We start from the raw sequence: 16,334 nt of genomic DNA, 5'->3' as shown, positions 1-16,334 counted from the left end.
CAGTCCCCTTTGGGCAGGTGAAGGGCCCGGGGACCTTTCCAGTGCGACGCCAGCGTGTGCCGGGCAGGGCAGCTCCAGCCTGTGTCTGCGTTGTGGTGTAGTTCGGGACGCCTGCCTTGCGCCTGTCAGACGATCCTGGGGTCTCGTTGCGTTCGAGGGACACGAAAGGCGTCTCGGGTGCCGTCCCGGGATCTGGAACCCCGGTTCCGACTGGCGTAGCGCCAATTGGGCGCTGGTTTTCTGGTATCAGCAGCCGAAAGCGTAGAGGGTTCTTGCGTTTCGGTCGTTTCTGGTCGGTGGTGTTTGTGGCGTTGTCCTGGGCTGTGCCGGCAGCTGTGCTCTCTACCCTTCCAGTCTCGGGGACTGGCACTTCAAGATGCTGGGAAGAAGTTCTTAGGCGTTGCAGCAGCTTCTCGTTTGGTTGCCCCGTCTCTGCTGGGTTGCGGCGGTGCCGCCGTCTCGTCAGGAGCCGTGACGTTGGGCTCCTTTTTCATTTGGGGTTGTAGGAGAGGCTCCTGGCCTCACCGCTGCCTCCCCGTAGATTCTTTGGATGGATGCCTGTCTGGTCTCGGAGTGTCGTTTTCGTTGTGGAGCGTTTTTGGTGCTGTGGCCGTCGTGTGGTCGATAACGTTCTGCGGAGCGTCTGTCCGCGCGGGTGCGCGTTTGGCTCGGAGCTGCTCTGCCGGGACGCGTGGAGTCCGGGGTGGGTGGACGGGGCTCTGGGAGTCCCCGGCTAATCTGCTGACGCGTTAAATTGCGTAGGCAGAGGTTGCGCGGTCATCTGGGCTGGAGTAGCCGTGGGCAGGGGAGTGGAGGGTCCCCGCGCAGGCGTTTTGGAGACTCCCCGCGCAGGCGTTTTGGAGACTCCCCGAGAGCTTGGAATGCTATTGCGCAATAGAAAGCAGACGTGCGGAATGGTCAAGCTGTTGATGAGCTGCTGGGTGACTTGCTGAATAACTTGATTTCAGGTGCAGAGGGACAGCTTGGCACAGAAGGGGCGACGCAGGAGGCGAGCTGTGCGCCGTAAGCAGGTGGGTCGGTGCGTGGTGCCAGAGGGAAGCTGTGCCGTGTGGCTCTAGCTAAGCCCGGTCGTTTCTGCTTTTCCTAGGTGGGAAGCGAAGAGGAAAGCTGGGTATCGGCAGCGCAGCTCCTGGGGCAAGGTGAGCACGGAGTGCTGGGCTGAAGCGGCAGCTCGTTTCAGGTGCCGTGTTGCTGGTGCAGGTCTGAGCGTCCTTTGGTTGTGTTTTACAGGCGGTAGCTGAGCGTCTTCGTGGTCAACAGCGTGGCAGCCAAAAGCAAGGGCGGCCGGGTGGGCGAGCGGCCCCGGTAAGGGAGGGCGAGATGGGGGCGTCTGCGGCAGGCTGTGTTTTCGGGCGGCGTCCGAGCGCGTGCCTCTGGTTTTGCAGGTGCCGCAGACGAGCTGGGAGGGGCGAAGCCGCACGCCGGCCGGCAGCCGAGAAGGTGAGGCGGCGGTGGGTGTTGAGGAGCCCGGTATTGCCCGGTGACTCGGTTCAGCGCTTCCTTCTCTCTTTGCAGGCGCTTTGTGGGCCCTTTGGCCTGGGAGGAGCATTTGAGGTGAGCCGGGCTAGGGGCGAGGAGGAGCGTTTGCGGCCGGGGACTCGTTCCAGGCGCTACAGTTCTTTTGCTTCTCGCCGTCTTAGGCGTCACGAGCGACCAGGGTTGGTGACCGCGCCCGCGGCACGACGCGCCGAACGGAACGCCGTGGAACTTAGCAGGAGGTGGGTGTTGCGGAAGGGGTCGGCGTTTACCCCACGACGCCGTGTGCTGGCACGCCTTAGCGAGCGTGCGTTTTCTCGTGTTCCTGCAGACGCTGAAGAGGAACCCGGCGATGCAGGAAGACGGCCGTTCGCGCACGTGGCGTTTTCCTCTGTTGAAGACGGGTTCGGTCCCTTGGCCCTCTGAAAGCTAAGTGGAGGCACGAGGGCTGGCAAGGGGCTGGGAATCGCAGGGACGGTGGGTTTAGTTCTGATAAGGGCAAGGGCCGTCCAGGAACCGTCCCCTTGGCGCGGGTAAAGGGCCCGGGGACCTTTCCAGTGTGACGCCAGCGTGTGCCGGGCAGGGCAGCTCCAGCCTGTGTCTGCGTTGTGGTGTAGTTCGGGACGCCTGCCTTGCGCCTGTCAGACGATCCTGGGGTCTCGTTGCGTTCGAGGGACACGAAAGGCGTCTCGGGTGCCGTCCCGGGATCTGGAATCCCGGTTCCGACTGGCGTAGCGCCAATTGGGCGCTGGTTTTCTGGTATCAGCAGCCGAAAGCGTGGCAGGTCCTTGCGTTTGGGACGTTTCTGGTCGGTGGTGTTTTATGGTGTCATTGAGGGCTGCGTCGGCAGCTCTGCTCTCTACCCATCCAGTCTCAGGGACTGGCACTTCTTCCCAGCATCTTGAAGTTTTTAAGCCGTGCCGCCCTCTCTGTGTGTTTGCGCCAGCGCCGCCGTCTCCTAAGGGGCCGTGCCGTTCGGCTCTTATTTTTTTCTGGGGTTGCAGTAGAGACTCCTCGCCTCACCGCTGCCTCCCTGCAGGTTCTTTTGATCGATGCAGTCTCTGGTTTGGAGTCGTTGCTTTTATAGAGCGTTTTTGGCGCTGTTGATGTGTTGTCGATAACGTTCTGAGGTGCGACTGTCTGCGCAGGTGCACCTTTGGCTAGGAGCTGCTCTGCCCGGAGGCGTGGAGTCAGGGGTGGGTGGACGGAGCTCTAGGGGTGCACGGTTGATCTGTTGACGTGTTAAACTGCGCAGGCAAAGGTGGTGCAGTCGTCTGGGATGGAGTAGCTGTGGGCAGGGGAGCGGACTGTCCCTTCCGCAGTGTTTTAGAGACTCAATTAGAGCTTCTGGTGGGATTCCTAAACAGAAAGCAGACCTGTGGAATGGTCAAGCTGTTGATGAGCATCTGGGTGACTTGTTGAATAACTTGATTTCAGGTGCAGAGGGACAACTTGGCACAGAAGGGGCGACGCAGGAGGCGAGCTGTGCGCCGTAAGCAGGTGGGTTGTTGCGTGGTGTCAGCGGGAAGATGTGCTGTGTGCCTTTATAATGTGCGTTGTCTCTGCTAAGTGAGTGTGTGTTTTCTTGTGTTACTGCAGATGTTGAAGAGGAATTGGGCAATGCAGGAAGATGCTTACTAGTGCACGTGGTGTTTTTCTCTGCAGATTGATGCAGCCCCTTGGCCCTCTGACAGGTAAGCGGAGGCTCGAGGGCTGGGGAGGGGCTGGGAATTGCATGGAGGGGGTTTAAAGCTCTCATAGGGGCAAAGGCCGTCCAGGAACAGTGCCCTTTGGGCAGCTAAAGGGTCCAGGGAACTTTACGGACTGATGCCAGCTTGTGCACGGCGGGGCAGCTCCAGCCCGTGTCTGTTCTCGTGTAGGCAAAGGTTGTAGGCAGAGGGACAACTTGGCAAGAAAGAGTGAGAAAAGAGGCGAGCCGAGCACTGTAAGCAGGTGGGGCGGTGCGTGGTGTCAGAGGGAAGATGTGCCTTGTGCCTTTATACTGTGTGTTTGCTCTGCTTAGTCAGCGTGTGTTTTCCTGTGTTGCTGTAGATGTTGAGGAGGAAGCCGGCGATGCTGGAATATCCCTGTCGGCGCACGTGGCGTTTTCATCCGTTGAAGATGGATTCGGTCTCTTGGCCCTCTGAAAGCTAAGTGGAGGCTGGGCGGCTGGGAAGGGGCTGGGAAGCGCAGGGAGGGGGGTAAAGTTCTGTTCGGGGCAAGGGCTATCCAGGAACAGTCCCCTTTGGGCAGGTGAAGGGCCCGGGGACCTTTCCAGTGCGACGCCAGCGTGTGCCGGGCAGGGCAGCTCCAGCCTGTGTCTGCGTTGTGGTGTAGTTCGGGACGCCTGCCTTGCGCCTGTCAGACGATCCTGGTGTCTCGTTGCGTTCGAGGGACACGAAAGGCGTCTCGGGTGCCGTCCCGGGATCTGGAATCCCGGTTCCGACTGGCGTAGCGCCAATTGGGCGCTGGTTTTCTGGCATCAGCAGCCAAAAGCGTGGCAGGTCCTTGCGTTTGGGACGTTTCTGGTCGGTGGTGTTTTATGGTGTCATTGAGGGCTGCGTCGGCAGCTCTGCTCTCTACCCATCCAGTCTCAGGGACTGGCACTTCTTCCCAGCATCTTGAAGTTTTTAAGCTGTGCCGCCCTCTCTGTGTGTTTGCGCCAGCGCCGCCGTCTCCTAAGGGGCCGTGCCGTTCGGCTCTTATTTTTTTCTGGGGTTGCAGTAGAGACTCCTCGCCTCACCGCTGCCTCCCTGCAGGTTCTTTTGATCGATGCAGTCTCTGGTTTGGAGTCGTTGCTTTTATAGAGCGTTTTTGGCGCTGTTGATGTGTTGTCGATAACGTTCTGAGGTGCGACTGTCTGCGCAGGTGCACCTTTGGCTAGGAGCTGCTCTGCCCGGAGGCGTGGAGTCAGGGGTGGGTGGACGGAGCTCTAGGGGTGCACGGTTGATCTGTTGACGTGTTAAACTGCGCAGGCAAAGGTGGTGCAGTCGTCTGGGATGGAGTAGCTGTGGGCAGGGGAGCGGACTGTCCCTTCCGCAGTGTTTTAGAGACTCAATTAGAGCTTCTGGTGGGATTCCTAAACAGAAAGCAGACCTGTGGAATGGTCAAGCTGTTGATGAGCATCTGGGTGACTTGTTGAATAACTTGATTTCAGGTGCAGAGGGACAACTTGGCACAGAAGGGGCGACGCAGGAGGCGAGCTGTGCGCCGTAAGCAGGTGGGTTGTTGCGTGGTGTCAGCGGGAAGATGTGCTGTGTGCCTTTATAATGTGCGTTGTCTCTGCTAAGTGAGTGTGTGTTTTCTTGTGTTACTGCAGATGTTGAAGAGGAATTGGGCAATGCAGGAAGATGCTTACTAGTGCACGTGGTGTTTTTCTCTGCAGATTGATGCAGCCCCTTGGCCCTCTGACAGGTAAGCGGAGGCTCGAGGGCTGGGGAGGGGCTGGGAATTGCATGGAGGGGGTTTAAAGCTCTCATAGGGGCAAAGGCCGTCCAGGAACAGTGCCCTTTGGGCAGCTAAAGGGTCCAGGGAACTTTACGGACTGATGCCAGCTTGTGCACGGCGGGGCAGCTCCAGCCCGTGTCTGTTCTCGTGTAGGCAAAGGTTGTAGGCAGAGGGACAACTTGGCAAGAAAGAGTGAGAAAAGAGGCGAGCCGAGCACTGTAAGCAGGTGGGGCGGTGCGTGGTGTCAGAGGGAAGATGTGCCTTGTGCCTTTATACTGTGTGTTTGCTCTGCTTAGTCAGCGTGTGTTTTCCTGTGTTGCTGTAGATGTTGAGGAGGAAGCCGGCGATGCTGGAATATCCCTGTCGGCGCACGTGGCGTTTTCATCCGTTGAAGATGGATTCGGTCTCTTGGCCCTCTGAAAGCTAAGTGGAGGCTGGGCGGCTGGGAAGGGGCTGGGAAGCGCAGGGAGGGGGGTAAAGTTCTGTTCGGGGCAAGGGCTATCCAGGAACAGTCCCCTTTGGGCAGGTGAAGGGCCCGGGGACCTTTCCAGTGCGACGCCAGCGTGTGCCGGGCAGGGCAGCTCCAGCCTGTGTCTGCGTTGTGGTGTAGTTCGGGACGCCTGCCTTGCGCCTGTCAGACGATCCTGGGGTCTCGTTGCGTTCGAGGGACACGAAAGGCGTCTCGGGTGCCGTCCCGGGATCTGGAATCCCGGTTCCGACTGGCGTAGCGCCAATTGGGCGCTGGTTTTCTGGCATCAGCAGCCAAAAGCGTGGCAGGTCCTTGCGTTTGGGACGTTTCTGGTCGGTGGTGTTTTATGGTGTCATTGAGGGCTGCGTCGGCAGCTCTGCTCTCTACCCATCCAGTCTCAGGGACTGGCACTTCTTCCCAGCATCTTGAAGTTTTTAAGCCGTGCCGCCCTCTCTGTGTGTTTGCGCCAGCGCCGCCGTCTCCTAAGGGGCCGTGCCGTTCGGCTCTTATTTTTTTCTGGGGTTGCAGTAGAGACTCCTCGCCTCACCGCTGCCTCCCTGCAGGTTCTTTTGATCGATGCAGTCTCTGGTTTGGAGTCGTTGCTTTTATAGAGCGTTTTTGGCGCTGTTGATGTGTTGTCGATAACGTTCTGAGGTGCGACTGTCTGCGCAGGTGCACCTTTGGCTAGGAGCTGCTCTGCCCGGAGGCGTGGAGTCAGGGGTGGGTGGACGGAGCTCTAGGGGTGCACGGTTGATCTGTTGACGTGTTAAACTGCGCAGGCAAAGGTGGTGCAGTCGTCTGGGATGGAGTAGCTGTGGGCAGGGGAGCGGACTGTCCCTTCCGCAGTGTTTTAGAGACTCAATTAGAGCTTCTGGTGGGATTCCTAAACAGAAAGCAGACCTGTGGAATAGTCAAGCTGTTGATGAGCATCTGGGTGACTTGTTGAATAACTTGATTTCAGGTGCAGAGGGACAACTTGGCACAGAAGGGGCGACGCAGGAGGCGAGCTGTGCGCCGTAAGCAGGTGGGTTGTTGCGTGGTGTCAGCGGGAAGATGTGCTGTGTGCCTTTATAATGTGCGTTGTCTCTGCTAAGTGAGTGTGTGTTTTCTTGTGTTACTGCAGATGTTGAAGAGGAATTGGGCAATGCAGGAAGATGCTTACTAGTGCACGTGGTGTTTTTCTCTGCAGATTGATGCAGCCCCTTGGCCCTCTGACAGGTAAGCGGAGGCTCGAGGGCTGGGGAGGGGCTGGGAATTGCATGGAGGGGGTTTAAAGCTCTCATAGGGGCAAAGGCCGTCCAGGAACAGTGCCCTTTGGGCAGCTAAAGGGTCCAGGGAACTTTACGGACTGATGCCAGCTTGTGCACGGCGGGGCAGCTCCAGCCCGTGTCTGTTCTCGTGTAGGCAAAGGTTGTAGGCAGAGGGACAACTTGGCAAGAAAGAGTGAGAAAAGAGGCGAGCCGAGCACTGTAAGCAGGTGGGGCGGTGCGTGGTGTCAGAGGGAAGATGTGCCTTGTGCCTTTATACTGTGTGTTTGCTCTGCTTAGTCAGCGTGTGTTTTCCTGTGTTGCTGTAGATGTTGAGGAGGAAGCCGGCGATGCTGGAATATCCCTGTCGGCGCACGTGGCGTTTTCATCCGTTGAAGATGGATTCGGTCTCTTGGCCCTCTGAAAGCTAAGTGGAGGCTGGGCGGCTGGGAAGGGGCTGGGAAGCGCAGGGAGGGGGGTAAAGTTCTGTTCGGGGCAAGGGCTATCCAGGAACAGTCCCCTTTGGGCAGGTGAAGGGCCCGGGGACCTTTCCAGTGCGACGCCAGCGTGTGCCGGGCAGGGCAGCTCCAGCCTGTGTCTGCGTTGTGGTGTAGTTCGGGACGCCTGCCTTGCGCCTGTCAGACGATCCTGGGGTCTCGTTGCGTTCGAGGGACACGAAAGGCGTCTCGGGTGCCGTCCCGGGATCTGGAATCCCGGTTCCGACTGGCGTAGCGCCAATTGGGCGCTGGTTTTCTGGTATCAGCAGCCGAAAGCGTGGCAGGTCCTTGCGTTTGGGACGTTTCTGGTCGGTGGTGTTTTATGGTGTCATTGAGGGCTGCGTCGGCAGCTCTGCTCTCTACCCATCCAGTCTCAGGGACTGGCACTTCTTCCCAGCATCTTGAAGTTTTTAAGCCGTGCCGCCCTCTCTGTGTGTTTGCGCCAGCGCCGCCGTCTCCTAAGGGGCCGTGCCGTTCGGCTCTTATTTTTTTCTGGGGTTGCAGTAGAGACTCCTCGCCTCACCGCTGCCTCCCTGCAGGTTCTTTTGATCGATGCAGTCTCTGGTTTGGAGTCGTTGCTTTTATAGAGCGTTTTTGGCGCTGTTGATGTGTTGTCGATAACGTTCTGAGGTGCGACTGTCTGCGCAGGTGCACCTTTGGCTAGGAGCTGCTCTGCCCGGAGGCGTGGAGTCAGGGGTGGGTGGACGGAGCTCTAGGGGTGCACGGTTGATCTGTTGACGTGTTAAACTGCGCAGGCAAAGGTGGTGCAGTCGTCTGGGATGGAGTAGCTGTGGGCAGGGGAGCGGACTGTCCCTTCCGCAGTGTTTTAGAGACTCAATTAGAGCTTCTGGTGGGATTCCTAAACAGAAAGCAGACCTGTGGAATGGTCAAGCTGTTGATGAGCATCTGGGTGACTTGTTGAATAACTTGATTTCAGGTGCAGAGGGACAACTTGGCACAGAAGGGGCGACGCAGGAGGCGAGCTGTGCGCCGTAAGCAGGTGGGTTGTTGCGTGGTGTCAGCGGGAAGATGTGCTGTGTGCCTTTATAATGTGCGTTGTCTCTGCTAAGTGAGTGTGTGTTTTCTTGTGTTACTGCAGATGTTGAAGAGGAATTGGGCAATGCAGGAAGATGCTTACTAGTGCACGTGGTGTTTTTCTCTGCAGATTGATGCAGCCCCTTGGCCCTCTGACAGGTAAGCGGAGGCTCGAGGGCTGGGGAGGGGCTGGGAATTGCATGGAGGGGGTTTAAAGCTCTCATAGGGGCAAAGGCCGTCCAGGAACAGTGCCCTTTGGGCAGCTAAAGGGTCCAGGGAACTTTACGGACTGATGCCAGCTTGTGCACGGCGGGGCAGCTCCAGCCCGTGTCTGTTCTCGTGTAGGCAAAGGTTGTAGGCAGAGGGACAACTTGGCAAGAAAGAGTGAGAAAAGAGGCGAGCCGAGCACTGTAAGCAGGTGGGGCGGTGCGTGGTGTCAGAGGGAAGATGTGCCTTGTGCCTTTATACTGTGTGTTTGCTCTGCTTAGTCAGCGTGTGTTTTCCTGTGTTGCTGTAGATGTTGAGGAGGAAGCCGGCGATGCTGGAATATCCCTGTCGGCGCACGTGGCGTTTTCATCCGTTGAAGATGGATTCGGTCTCTTGGCCCTCTGAAAGCTAAGTGGAGGCTGGGCGGCTGGGAAGGGGCTGGGAAGCGCAGGGAGGGGGGTAAAGTTCTGTTCGGGGCAAGGGCTATCCAGGAACAGTCCCCTTTGGGCAGGTGAAGGGCCCGGGGACCTTTCCAGTGCGACGCCAGCGTGTGCCGGGCAGGGCAGCTCCAGCCTGTGTCTGCGTTGTGGTGTAGTTCGGGACGCCTGCCTTGCGCCTGTCAGACGATCCTGGGGTCTCGTTGCGTTCGAGGGACACGAAAGGCGTCTCGGGTGCCGTCCCGGGATCTGGAACCCCGGTTCCGACTGGCGTAGCGCCAGTTGGGCGCTGGTTTTCTGGTATCAGCAGCCGAAAGCGTAGAGGGTTCTTGCGTTTCGGTCGTTTCTGGTTGGTGGTGTTTGTGGCGTTGTCCTGGGCTGTGCCGGCAGCTGTGCTCTCTACCCTTCCAGTCTCGGGGACTGGCACTTCAAGATGCTGGGAAGAAGTTCTTAGGCGTTGCAGCAGCTTCTCGTTTGGTTGCGCCGTCTCTGCTGGGTTGCGGCGGTGCCGCCGTCTCGTCAGGAGCCGTGACGTTGGGCTCCTTTTTCATTTGGGGTTGTAGGAGAGGCTCCTGGCCTCACCGCTGCCTCCCCGTAGATTCTTTGGATGGATGCCTGTCTGGTCTCGGAGTGTCGTTTTCGTTGTGGAGCGTTTTTGGTGCTGTGGCCGTCGTGTGGTCGATAACGTTCTGCGGAGCGTCTGTCCGCGCGGGTGCGCGTTTGGCTCGGAGCTGCTCTGCCGGGACGCGTGGAGTCCGGGGTGGGTGGACGGGGCTCTGGGAGTCCCCGGCTAATCTGCTGACGCGTTAAATTGCGTAGGCAGAGGTTGTGCGGTCATCTGGGCTGGAGTAGCCGTGGGCAGGGGAGTGGAGGGTCCCCGCGCAGGCGTTTTGGAGACTCCCCGAGAGCTTGGAATGCTATTGCGCAATAGAAAGCAGACGTGCGGAATGGTCAAGCTGTTGATGAGCTGCTGGGTGACTTGCTGAATAACTTGATTTCAGGTGCAGAGGGACAGCTTGGCACAGAAGGGGCGACGCAGGAGGCGAGCTGTGCGCCGTAAGCAGGTGGGTCGGTGCGTGGTGCCAGAGGGAAGCTGTGCCGTGTGGCTCTAGCTAAGCCCGGTCGTTTCTGCTTTTCCTAGGTGGGAAGCGAAGAGGAAAGCTGGGTATCGGCAGCGCAGGTCCTGGGGCAAGGTGAGCACGGAGTGCTGGGCTGAAGCGGCAGCTCGTTTCAGGTGCCGTGTTGCTGGTGCAGGTCTGAGCGTCCTTTGGTTGTGTTTTACAGGCGGTAGCTGAGCGTCTTCGTGGTCAACAGCGTGGCAGCCAAAAGCAAGGGCGGCCGGGTGGGCGAGCGGCCCCGGTAAGGGAGGGCGAGATGGGGGCGTCTGCGGCAGGCTGTGTTTTCGGGCGGCGTCTGAGCGCGTGCCTCTGGTTTTGCAGGTGCCGCAGACGAGCTGGGAGGGGCGAAGCCGCACGCCGGCCGGCAGCCGAGAAGGTGAGGCGGCGGTGGGTGTTGAGGAGCCCGGTATTGCCCGGTGACTCGGTTCAGCGCTTCCTTCTCTCTTTGCAGGCGCTTTGTGGGCCTTTTGGCCTGGGAGGAGCATTTGAGGTGAGCCGGGCTAGGGGCGAGGAGGAGCGTTTGCGGCCGGGGACTCGTTCCAGGCGCTACAGTTCTTTTGCTTCTCGCCGTCTTAGGCGTCACGAGCGACCAGGGTTGGTGACCGCGCCCGCGGCACGACGCGCCGAACGGAACGCCGTGGAACTTAGCAGGAGGTGGGTGTTGCGGAAGGGGTCGGCGTTTACCCCACGACGCCGTGTGCTGGCACGCCTTAGCGAGCGTGCGTTTTCTCGTGTTCCTGCAGACGCTGAAGAGGAACCCGGCGATGCAGGAAGACGGCCGTTCGCGCACGTGGCGTTTTCCTCTGTTGAAGACGGGTTCGGTCCCTTGGCCCTCTGAAAGCTAAGTGGAGGCACGAGGGCTGGCAAGGGGCTGGGAATCGCAGGGACGGTGGGTTTAGTTCTGATAAGGGCAAGGGCCGTCCAGGAACCGTCCCCTTGGCGCGGGTAAAGGGCCCGGGGACCTTTCCAGTGTGACGCCAGCGTGTGCCGGGCAGGGCAGCTCCAGCCTGTGTCTGCGTTGTGGTGTAGTTCGGGACGCCTGCCTTGCGCCTGTCAGACGATCCTGGTGTCTCGTTGCGTTCGAGGGACACGAAAGGCGTCTCGGGTGCCGTCCCGGGATCTGGAATCCCGGTTCCGACTGGCGTAGCGCCAATTGGGCGCTGGTTTTCTGGTATCAGCAGCCGAAAGCGTGGCAGGTCCTTGCGTTTGGGACGTTTCTGGTCGGTGGTGTTTTATGGTGTCATTGAGGGCTGCGTCGGCAGCTCTGCTCTCTACCCATCCAGTCTCAGGGACTGGCACTTCTTCCCAGCATCTTGAAGTTTTTAAGCCGTGCCGCCCTCTCTGTGTGTTTGCGCCAGCGCCGCCGTCTCCTAAGGGGCCGTGCCGTTCGGCTCTTATTTTTTTCTGGGGTTGCAGTAGAGACTCCTCGCCTCACCGCTGCCTCCCTGCAGGTTCTTTTGATCGATGCAGTCTCTGGTTTGGAGTCGTTGCTTTTATAGAGCGTTTTTGGCGCTGTTGATGTGTTGTCGATAACGTTCTGAGGTGCGACTGTCTGCGCAGGTGCACCTTTGGCTAGGAGCTGCTCTGCCCGGAGGCGTGGAGTCAGGGGTGGGTGGACGGAGCTCTAGGGGTGCACGGTTGATCTGTTGACGTGTTAAACTGCGCAGGCAAAGGTGGTGCAGTCGTCTGGGATGGAGTAGCTGTGGGCAGGGGAGCGGACTGTCCCTTCCGCAGTGTTTTAGAGACTCAATTAGAGCTTCTGGTGGGATTCCTAAACAGAAAGCAGACCTGTGGAATGGTCAAGCTGTTGATGAGCATCTGGGTGACTTGTTGAATAACTTGATTTCAGGTGCAGAGGGACAACTTGGCACAGAAGGGGCGACGCAGGAGGCGAGCTGTGCGCCGTAAGCAGGTGGGTTGTTGCGTGGTGTCAGCGGGAAGATGTGCTGTGTGCCTTTATAATGTGCGTTGTCTCTGCTAAGTGAGTGTGTGTTTTCTTGTGTTACTGCAGATGTTGAAGAGGAATTGGGCAATGCAGGAAGATGCTTACTAGTGCACGTGGTGTTTTTCTCTGCAGATTGATGCAGCCCCTTGGCCCTCTGACAGGTAAGCGGAGGCTCGAGGGCTGGGGAGGGGCTGGGAATTGCATGGAGGGGGTTTAAAGCTCTCATAGGGGCAAAGGCCGTCCAGGAACAGTGCCCTTTGGGCAGCTAAAGGGTCCAGGGAACTTTACGGACTGATGCCAGCTTGTGCACGGCGGGGCAGCTCCAGCCCGTGTCTGTTCTCGTGTAGGCAAAGGTTGTAGGCAGAGGGACAACTTGGCAAGAAAGAGTGAGAAAAGAGGCGAGCCGAGCACTGTAAGCAGGTGGGGCGGTGCGTGGTGTCAGAGGGAAGATGTGCCTTGTGCCTTTATACTGTGTGTTTGCTCTGCTTAGTCAGCGTGTGTTTTCCTGTGTTGCTGTAGATGTTGAGGAGGAAGCCGGCGATGCTGGAATATCCCTGTCGGCGCACGTGGCGTTTTCATCCGTTGAAGATGGATTCGGTCTCTTGGCCCTCTGAAAGCTAAGTGGAGGCTGGGCGGCTGGGAAGGGGCTGGGAAGCGCAGGGAGGGGGGTAAAGTTCTGTTCGGGGCAAGGGCTATCCAGGAACAGTCCCCTTTGGGCAGGTGAAGGGCCCGGGGACCTTTCCAGTGCGACGCCAGCGTGTGCCGGGCAGGGCAGCTCCAGCCTGTGTCTGCGTTGTGGTGTAGTTCGGGACGCCTGCCTTGCGCCTGTCAGACGATCCTGGGGTCTCGTTGCGTTCGAGGGACACGAAAGGCGTCTCGGGTGCCGTCCCGGGATCTGGAATCCCGGTTCCGACTGGCGTAGCGCCAATTGGGCGCTGGTTTTCTGGTATCAGCAGCCGAAAGCGTAGAGGGTTCTTGCGTTTCGGTCGTTTCTGGTCGGTGGTGTTTGTGGCGTTGTCCTGGGCTGTGCCGGCAGCTGTGCTCTCTACCCTTCCAGTCTCGGGGACTGGCACTTCAAGATGCTGGGAAGAAGTTCTTAGGCGTTGCAGCAGCTTCTCGTTTGGTTGCCCCGTCTCTGCTGGGTTGCGGCGGTGCCGCCGTCTCGTCAGGAGCCGTGACGTTGGGCTCCTTTTTCATTTGGGGTTGTAGGAGAGGCTCCTGGCCTCACCGCTGCCTCCCCGTAGATTCTTTGGATGGATGCCTGTCTGGTCTCGGAGTGTCGTTTTCGTTGTGGAGCGTTTTTGGTGCTGTGGCCGTCGTGTGGTCGATAACGTTCTGCGGAGCGTCTGTCCGCGCGGGTGCGCGTTTGGCTCGGAGCTGCTCTGCCGGGACGCGTGGAGTCCGGGGTGGGTGGACGGGGCTCTGGGAGTCCCCGGCTAATCTGCTGACGCGTTAAATTGCGTAGGCAGAGGTTGCGCGGTCATCTGGGCTGGAGTAGCCGTGGGCAGGGGAGTGGAGGGTCCCCGCGCAGGCGTTTTGGAGACTCCCCGAGAGCTTGGAATGCTATTGCGCAATAGAAAGCAGACGTGCGGAATGGTCAAGCTGTTGATGAGCTGCTGGGTGACTTGCTGAATAACTTGATTTCAGGTGCAGAGGGACAGCTTGGCACAGAAGGGGCGACGCAGGAGGCGAGCTGTGCGCCGTAAGCAGGTGGGTCGGTGCGTGGTGCCAGAGGGAAGCTGTGCCGTGTGGCTCTAGCTAAGCCCGGTCGTTTCTGCTTTTCCTAGGTGGGAAGCGAAGAGGAAAGCTGGGTATCGGCAGCGCAGGTCCTGGGGCAAGGTGAGCACGGAGTGCTGGGCTGAAGCGGCAGCTCGTTTCAGGTGCCGTGTTGCTGGTGCAGGTCTGAGCGTCCTTTGGTTGTGTTTTACAGGCGGTAGCTGAGCGTCTTCGTGGTCAACAGCGTGGCAGCCAAAAGCAAGGGCGGCCGGGTGGGCGAGCGGCCCCGGTAAGGGAGGGCGAGATGGGGGCGTCTGCGGCAGGCTGTGTTTTCGGGCGGCGTCCGAGCGCGTGCCTCTGGTTTTGCAGGTGCCGCAGACGAGCTGGGAGGGGCGAAGCCGCACGCCGGCCGGCAGCCGAGAAGGTGAGGCGGCGGTGGGTGTTGAGGAGCCCGGTATTGCCCGGTGACTCGGTTCAGCGCTTCCTTCTCTCTTTGCAGGCGCTTTGTGGGCCCTTTGGCCTGGGAGGAGCATTTGAGGTGAGCCGGGCTAGGGGCGAGGAGGAGCGTTTGCGGCCGGGGACTCGTTCCAGGCGCTACAGTTCTTTTGCTTCTCGCCGTCTTAGGCGTCACGAGCGACCAGGGTTGGTGACCGCGCCCGCGGCACGACGCGCCGAACGGAACGCCGTGGAACTTAGCAGGAGGTGGGTGTTGCGGAAGGGGTCGGCGTTTACCCCACGACGCCGTGTGCTGGCACGCCTTAGCGAGCGTGCGTTTTCTCGTGTTCCTGCAGACGCTGAAGAGGAACCCGGCGATGCAGGAAGACGGCCGTTCGCGCACGTGGCGTTTTCCTCTGTTGAAGACGGGTTCGGTCCCTTGGCCCTCTGAAAGCTAAGTGGAGGCACGAGGGCTGGCAAGGGGCTGGGAATCGCAGGGACGGGGCGTTTAGTTCTGATAAGGGCAAGGGCCGTCCAGGAACCGTCCCCTTGGCGCGGGTAAAGGGCCCGGGGACCTTTCCAGTGTGACGCCAGCGTGTGCTGGGCAGGGCAGCTCCAGCCTGTGTCTGCGTTGTGGTGTAGTTCGGGACGCCTGCCTTGCGCCTGTCAGACGATCCTGGGGTCTCGTTGCGTTCGAGGGACACGAAAGGCGTCTCGGGTGCCGTCCCGGGATCTGGAATCCTGGTTCCGACTGGCGTAGCGCCAATTGGGCGCTGGTTTTCTGGCATCAGCAGCCGAAAGCGTGGCAGGTCCTTGCGTTTGGGACGTTTCTGGTCGGTGGTGTTTTATGGTGTCATTGAGGGCTGCGTCGGCAGCTCTGCTCTCTACCCATCCAGTCTCAGGGACTGGCACTTCTTCCCAGCATCTTGAAGTTTTTAAGCCGTGCCGCCCTCTCTGTGTGTTTGCGCCAGCGCCGCCGTCTCCTAAGGGGCCGTGCCGTTCGGCTCTTATTTTTTTCTGGGGTTGCAGTAGAGACTCCTCGCCTCACCGCTGCCTCCCTGCAGGTTCTTTTGATCGATGCAGTCTCTGGTTTGGAGTCGTTGCTTTTATAGAGCGTTTTTGGCGCTGTTGATGTGTTGTCGATAACGTTCTGAGGTGCGACTGTCTGCGCAGGTGCACCTTTGGCTAGGAGCTGCTCTGCCCGGAGGCGTGGAGTCAGGGGTGGGTGGACGGAGCTCTAGGGGTGCACGGTTGATCTGTTGACGTGTTAAACTGCGCAGGCAAAGGTGGTGCAGTCGTCTGGGATGGAGTAGCTGTGGGCAGGGGAGCGGACTGTCCCTTCCGCAGTGTTTTAGAGACTCAATTAGAGCTTCTGGTGGGATTCCTAAACAGAAAGCAGACCTGTGGAATGGTCAAGCTGTTGATGAGCATCTGGGTGACTTGTTGAATAACTTGATTTCAGGTGCAGAGGGACAACTTGGCACAGAAGGGGCGACGCAGGAGGCCAGCTGTGCGCCGTAAGCAGGTGGGTTGTTGCGTGGTGTCAGCGGGAAGATGTGCTGTGTGCCTTTATAATGTGCGTTGTCTCTGCTAAGTGAGTGTGTGTTTTCTTGTGTTACTGCAGATGTTGAAGAGGAATTGGGCAATGCAGGAAGATGCTTACTAGTGCACGTGGTGTTTTTCTCTGCAGATTGATGCAGCCCCTTGGCCCTCTGACAGGTAAGCGGAGGCTCGAGGGCTGGGGAGGGGCTGGGAATTGCATGGAGGGGGTTTAAAGCTCTCATAGGGGCAAAGGCCGTCCAGGAACAGTGCCCTTTGGGCAGCTAAAGGGTCCAGGGAACTTTACGGACTGATGCCAGCTTGTGCACGGCGGGGCAGCTCCAGCCCGTGTCTGTTCTCGTGTAGGCAAAGGTTGTAGGCAGAGGGACAACTTGGCAAGAAAGAGTGAGAAAAGAGGCGAGCCGAGCACTGTAAGCAGGTGGGGCGGTGCGTGGTGTCAGAGGGAAGATGTGCCTTGTGCCTTTATACTGTGTGTTTGCTCTGCTTAGTCAGCGTGTGTTTTCCTGTGTTGCTGTAGATGTTGAGGAGGAAGCCGGCGATGCTGGAATATCCCTGTCGGCGCACGTGGCGTTTTCATCCGTTGAAGATGGATTCGGTCTCTTGGCCCTCTGAAAGCTAAGTGGAGGCTGGGCGGCTGGGAAGGGGCTGGGAAGCGCAGGGAGGGGGGTAAAGTTCTGTTCGGGGCAAGGGCTATCCAGGAACAGTCCCCTTTGGGCAGGTGAAG

The sequence above is a fragment of the Streptopelia decaocto genome (genome assembly GCF_964273445.1).
Source record: "Streptopelia decaocto genome assembly, chromosome: 6".
Classification (NCBI taxonomy): domain Eukaryota; kingdom Metazoa; phylum Chordata; class Aves; order Columbiformes; family Columbidae; genus Streptopelia; species Streptopelia decaocto.
The sequence above is the reverse complement of the archived record's forward strand: the minus strand, read 5'-3'. Positions refer to the sequence as shown.